Here is a 7,677-nt window from a genome sequence, read left to right on the forward strand (position 1 = left end):
GTTTTCTGATTTCTATCTTCATATTTTCTTGGTTCTTATTAGTGTTCTGTTCAATTTGATCTATGCCTTCTTTGAGTTCTGTGAGCATCCTCCATATTTCTTCTCTAAACTCCATATCTGAGAGACTGACTAGTTGGTTGGCCATTTTCCGGTCATCAGAGTTGCCATCTTCATTCTCTATGCCTGGTGCTGGCTAGTGTTGTTTTCCCATTGTCACACTTGTATTGTGGGTTTTTCTACGTGTTGTGGTGCTATTCATTGGCTAGATGATTTGCAAGGCCATGCTCCTCTGGCTCCATCCTTTCTGGGTGGGTCGACTGACCTCCAAGGAAAGGGAGCCCTCCATGAATGAAGCCACACACAGGATGAAATTTTATGCCCGAGCACGCAGCAGAGAAGACAGTCCAGAGAGATATGCTGGGATTCAGAGATCTAGCACAGTTCCTATTGTGATTTTTTTTTCTTGTTGTAGTGGGGTTCATTCATTAGAAAGAGCACAGGGCCACAAAGCGAAGTGGAGCAGTTGTGCTCTTCTGTAGACTCTAGGAGAGCGATTTTTCTGGGTCCTTTTTGGACCACTCAGGATAGGTTCAGGACACAGGACAGTAGAAAAACACGCACAGGCAACACTCACAGTCTGTCGCAGTTACAAACCACTTTCTGCCTCTTTTTTAAAAAAATATGTTTTATTTAAAGAAAATGCAACACATTGTTGACATAACTGATCATAATACATTTATTTAAACATAAGGGAAAGCAGTTATTGAAAAATGGAAAGAAAAATTAAAAATAAAATGGACGTGTAGGGGCCGGAGAGATAGCATGGAGTTAAGGCGTTTGCCTTTCATGCAGATGGCCATTGGTTTGAACCCCTGCATCTCATATGGTCCCCCGAGCCTGCCAGGACCGATTTCTGAGCATAGAGCCAGGAGTAACCCCTGATCGCTGCCAGGTGTGATCCCAAACCCCCCAAAAATGGAAGTGTAGAAAAAAAGAAGGAAGAAAAAATTCAGTAGCAAGTATTTTTGTGAAAATCATTGTATCTCTAATAAAGTCATTAATACAATGGCAGAAGATTGAGTAAGCTCTCTTTTTAAAAGATAAGTAAAAAAATACAATAAAAATGTGACATGTTTGTGTGGCAGTTGTTTGCATAGGCACAGCAAAATACGGGAAAATAGAAAAGAAAAATCTTTGGCGTAAAAAACAGGAATACCTTACCCATGAAGTATCCTGAGAAATACTGAGTACTCCTGAGAGAGAGTGAAGGGCTTGGAAAGAATTTGTAAGGTGGTAAGCAAAGGGAGGAAGGGTTATATATAACAGGGGAAAGGAGATAGTATACAATAAACACAGACATTATATATTGTATATTATATTGTATATTACAGATGGAGACAAACATTGAACTGGCCAACACAAGCACTCATGCACACACATAAGCAAACATTGAGGATTGATCCATGGGTTATAGTTGAAAAGCTGACCCAGGTGAAATGGGACAGAATGCTTAGAAAATATAAAGTTGGCAAATTGAATATGAAGGTTTTCTATTTTCTAGGCCAGTCATGATTGGTGAGGTTAAACTTTACTGAAGAAAGTTTTCGTGGGTTAGATAATGTATAGAGCATTCTTTTTATAAATACTTTTTATTGTGATCAACTTGAATTACAAGTCTTTCACAGTAATATTTAAAGTACATAGTGACATTGAATCAGGGGTATTCCACCACCAGTGTTGTCCTCCATCAAACCTTGTTCCCAATATCCCCTTCCTTTGCCCTTTGATCCCCTCTGTGTATAGCTTGTTAAAGATTGGGTATTAATTCTGTTGTCATTGACTTTGATATTGGTGTTTAAGTCTGATCATTTTTCTATTTCTATTTCTTGTTCATATGACTGTTTGATTTGGTACCATCTATTTTCCCTCACAATTCATGAGGTAGAACAAGGTGATTCAAGTTATGTGGTTCTGTTTAAAAAATTAGAAAATAAGAAGATGAAAAAAGAAAAAAAAAAAACAAAAGACAAAATATGAAAAACAAAACCACCAAATTAAAAGCAGGGAGGAGTCTATCTAGAGGTTATAAATATTAATTTAAAAAGAAGAAAGGGAAATTTGGTTGTTGTTTTGTTATTTGTGTGTTTTGAGTTTTTTTTTGCTTTTTTGTTATGATTATCTTTTTTCCCTTTCTTCTTTTTAAATAGACATTTATGTATTCTTAAAAAATCATAATTTTCAAGTCTAGAAAACTAAGTGATATGGTAATGAGCACTGTAAGAGGAGTCTTCACCATGAAATATCATCTAGCAGGTCTTGAGCATCCAGTTTTCTTTCCTAAAAGTAATATAAAATCATGACCATTATGGCATAATGGCAAACTACCTACAATTGAAAACAGATTATAATAACGTATTTAATGAATGAACTCTGTAACAGAAGTTCATGGCATGCAGTTGCATATTCCATTACTATCTGTGGACATAAACATTAGATTATGTTAGCAGGCATAATCAAGTAGAAAATGAATAGATTAGAATTTTTGCAGTGACATTATCATAATGATCCCTGTCTTCTGTGTCTAATATAATATAGTATTGCAATGTGAAACTGGGTGACCAACTTATATCTCCAAGTACCACTATGGACAAAAAGATCAAGGAGTTATTATAGATATAGTAAAATTAGGACATTAAAACTACTTATAGAGAGCACTGGAGTGGGATTCTATGGCTCCCAAATGCATTCTGCACTCGTTTCTGTGGATAAAGCATTAGAACATTATTATAGACATCTATAAAGAGCAGTTGATTGACTCTTTATAATCCCACAGCTCTACCCTTCAGTAACTCTTCATGTATAGCCAGTAGCCTGTCTTTTTGCTGCAGCCAGTGATGGCTAACCTTTTTGAGCCCGAGTGCCCAAACTGCCGCACAATGCCCAGTCCTCCCAATGGCCAATTTGGCCCTGTTGCCAGGTGAGCTGCAAAGCAGACACTGGCACACTCGCCTCACACTGTGCTGTATATCTTCTTAATTGCCCACCTTCCGCATGCCAGCTGCAAGGCCTTCGTGTGCTACAGTTGGCATGCTTGCCATAGGTTCGCCATCAAGACTAGAGTTTATATATTTTAGAATGTTCTATAAATCAAAGCACAAACTATATACTCTTTCTGTAGTGGTTCTTTTACACAGCTTAATTATTTTGACATTGTGCATATTGATCCTTTTCATAGAAAAGTAAAAATACCATAGTTATTATTTATCCACTCACAAGATAATTGACATTTGCATTACCTACAAGTATTTGATACCGTAACAAAAAAATAATCTATGAGCATTTGCATGCAAGTCCTTGTTTTAGAGACCCTAATTCATTTTCCTTGGGTCCAAGATCATTTTAATGATTGCATAATATCCCAATATGTAAATAGTTAATTAACCACTGTGTATGATGTTAAGGATGACTCTGACTTCCTTGAAAATAGAATTCAAGTACAGGTAAGTTGAGTGGTCATCTCATGAAACAGAATAAAAGGTTGGGGGAGTGAGCCAGAAACAGAAGCAAAATGAAAAGGAGGATTGATGAGCTATTGATTACTGTGGCTCAATACGATGAGGTCCTTCTTTGGAAACATAGTTTTAATGGTACCTGAAATAGACTCACTGAGACAAGGAGAAGTTGGTACATTCACTCTCCATTTTTTTCCTGTTGATAGAAGATGGTTCTTTGGGAGTATAAACTATGCTACAATTCTCTTTCTCAGCTATATCTTGCCTAAGTAGAACCACATTATATGGCATCTAAGAAAATCCAGAATCAAAAATGTTTTGAACCACTGACATGAGTATAAAATGAGAGGATGGGATCTGTCCATCATATGCATGCCAAGAACTAGGAAACAAAGTGGTGGCAAGAAGGAAACTTCAATAGTTTTTGTCCTGCAACATCAGGTATATTAACACTTGCACATATATTCTCCCCTGATGGTTTATTTTAATTCATAGACATAGAATTTCTAGATCAAATTGGACAGGAATTTTATTATTTGTTATCCTTCTCTTTACATTACACCTACTTTACCTTATCATAAATGTCTACTTCTCTGCTTCTTTACCAATACTGAGAATTTAATGGCATAAAGAGATAAGCAGAAAATCTACCAAAAAGTTAAATTAATGCTAAGTAAACTTTATATGCCCAACTTAATTACGTGTCTTTTAAGTCAAGAGGTGACACCTTTTGTATTAGACATTGAGTGTATACGTGAGGAAATTGAAAGAAAGAACAGTTTTGTCCAGAACACTAGGACTTTGGGCCTTCACAAAGAAATCTGTGGACAGATTGTGACTCCTGATTACCTTTTTTCCCAGTCAAACCCTTCCAGAGTGTTCTACAGGCTTGTCAGGTAGCTGCCTTTTTTTTTTTGCTGTTCAGTAATGGGTCTTGGCATCATTTTTCTCGATCTTTGCTATGGTTGGTTTGATGTTGGGCCTCTGCTTGTTCCTTAACCTGAATTCTGTCTTCTATGTCTATGGAAAATTTTACTTACTCTAATAAATCTTAGTTTTGTCTTACTTGACAGTTGGTCTTGATTGGAGTCTACAAGGCACTTACAGTGTAGGGGACATCTTCACCTTGGTAATTCCCAGAATTTAGGCTAAGGCCTGGGTATGGATTTTGTTTTATCTGATGTGGTTAAAAGGCTGCCCCAAGACCCAAAATATTAATTTTGGGTTTATTTTAGTAGAATGAAAGGTATTTTTGCTGGCACTCAATTTTGCTAATGAAGCATGACTGCATATACCAGTTCACAACACAGTCTTGTCTCTGAACTTCCAGTCTTTTCTCTGTCCTGGCTTCCTCTTGTTTGCTTGGTGCTGCCTGGGGTCTGTTTTCTGACAGCTGTGCTACAGCAAGTGGTGTCAACCAGCTATGTCCCCAGCTGTCCACATAGACATTTGATCTCTGAAAGCTCTTCATTTGCTTCCTTGGGCACATTTTGGCCTCTGTCAGCTTTCCACCAAGCAGTTGGTCACGTATCTGAGCTGCCACACCCTGGATACTCATGTTTGGCTTCCCAAGGGGTGACCTCATTTATTCTGGCCTCAACACCTCCAGACAGCTATATTTTAGGACTTCATGTTCATCTGCTATTTGACTTCAGGAATAAACTAAAATGCTGTGAGTGGAGATAGTTTATGGACAGAAAAGTGAAATAGGATCAAGTATGCAAAGACTCCTGAGGGGGACAGAGCAATCCTATAATGGATGAGGCATTTGCCTTGCATGTGATCAACTCAGATTTGATCCCCAGCATCTCATATGGCCAACAAACCTTCCAAGAGCTATTTCTGAGGCAATACCCAGGAGTAACCCCTGAGCACCACCTGGTGTGGCCCATATAGCTGTGGAAAATAAAAAACAATATTTCAACATATTGAAATGATAAATATGGGCTTATTTTATTTATATATGTGCAGGTATTTGTAAAGCACTACACATAAGTATAGAGGCTGAATTCCATCTCACTAGAGCTAAAATTAATTGAAAAGAGGTAGTTAGGAAAATATTGATAGATGAATGTTCATTGGAGTGGGGAAGGACTCTTTTAGAGGAGAGAGAAGTTAAAAGGAGCACATTCATTATATTTAATTTTATAAAATATATAATGTATTTGTGTCAAAATATTATACATATAAATGACCTATCCAGTTTATATATGGCATTTTATATGTGATGCTATACTTTATAATATATAAACTCTTGGGTAGGTTTTTTCTCATAAATAAGTATTTTGTTTGTTTATTTAGAAATTGTGCTTACCTGGCAATGCTCAGAGGTGACGCCTGGCTCTGTACTCAGGAATTTCTCCTGGCAGTGCTCTGGAGGTCATCTAAGATACTTGGAATCTAAACTATGTGTACACTTGCAAGGCAAGCACCTTAAACTCTTTATTATCTCTCCAGCCCCTCAAGACTAAATATTAATCAGTTGTGATAAAATGTTCTAACAGACCAGCAGTATAGGAGCACTTCCTTTATTTGACGCAGTATATCATTTATCAAAAGTTTTAGCAGATGTTATTTCATTGTAGACATTGGAACCATTCCCATTTTTATTAGGATTGAAGGAATAAACTAATTGACCAATATGGTATTGGAGATTGTAGACAAGTCAAAAAAATTAGGTCTAAATTTTTTGAAGCAGCTAAAATGTTATTTGTAAACAATATGATTATCTCCATAGAAAGTTTAAGATAATCTAAAAACAAACTTACAAGACTGATAAGATTTGGCAATGTACTAAATGGAAAATCAAAACTAACATTTTTAGCATTCCTATGCACAATAATAATTATTTAGAGATTGTTTTAAAGTAAAAATCTCACTTATCATAGCAACAAAAATTACAAAATTCCTAAGATGAAATATATACAGGTGCACAAAGAATTATGGAGAAAATTGCAAAAGAATGATATCAGATAATCTGAATATATGCAGAGATATAGAATGATGGATGAAAGAAAAATGTATTCAGAAGACAATACTTTTCCAAATTAATTTATAAGGGAAATGGAATGAAAATAAAAATCTTAAAATAAGTTTCAAAAAAGCCTAAAACACTTTTTCATGAAGCTTGACAAGTTTACCCTAAAATATTTTTAGAAAGAAGCCAGAATAGTCATGATTCACCAGAAAAACAGGGTCAATCGGATGTCTATCCAGATATCTAGATAGATAGACAGAGAACTATCTGAAATGCACTCATACATTTAGCATGAGGCTCTTATAATTATGAGGACTGACAGATCGCAAGAATTGTTCTCTGTAAACTGGAGACCTAGAAAAGCTTGTGAATGTACTTGTATCTGAATGATCATGCCCAGCTCTATGACTTGACCTTATCAAAATGCTAAGCCACCAAAATATTTTCAGTTCTATAAATCCTGAACCTGATATTTTATAGTAGTGTCAGCCTAGTACTATCAGAGTAAATCTAATGGGAAAGTTTCATAGAGATCTACCAAGCTCAGTGAGCCTAAACAGTAACACAGAAGGCTCAACTGGTACCAACTACAGCCCAGTAAATCCTTAGACACTGACTTTAGTATCATTCTGGAGAGATAAAACAATCATTTCAAATTGTCTCTTGTTGATCTAAGTTTTTATCATTCCATTTGCCATTTTCTGTAACAAATAATATGAAGTAAATTTAATTGTGCCATTATGGAAGCAGGCTATGGTGGTGATTGGGAAATTGGGGATACCAGTGAAGGGAAGGTCACACTAGTGAGGGGTTTGGTGTTGGAACATTTAATGCTTGAAACGACTGGATTATGAACAACTTGGTAAATCATGGTGTCATACCAAAAACATTTTTAATATGACATCATGAAAACTCTCGAGAAGAAGTAAATATAAAAGAATTATTTTATGATATTTAGTATATAATCAAGAAAAAGAAAGCAAAGCCATTATTTAAAGTAAAGGGAGACAATGTACCTATACTGAAATCATAACTTTAAAACAATGAAAAGCACCTTAATTTTTATTTCAAAGACAATTAATAGAGGAAGATATATTTTCAGTGCATAGAATCAATAAATACTAGTATGTAAAAAAGGTAAAAAAAAAAGAAGTACAACTCAGCAAGCAAAAGGCCAGAAATGGGCAA

This window comes from Suncus etruscus, chromosome X (genome assembly GCF_024139225.1).
Source record: "Suncus etruscus isolate mSunEtr1 chromosome X, mSunEtr1.pri.cur, whole genome shotgun sequence".
In the NCBI taxonomy this organism is placed as follows: Eukaryota; Metazoa; Chordata; class Mammalia; order Eulipotyphla; family Soricidae; genus Suncus; species Suncus etruscus.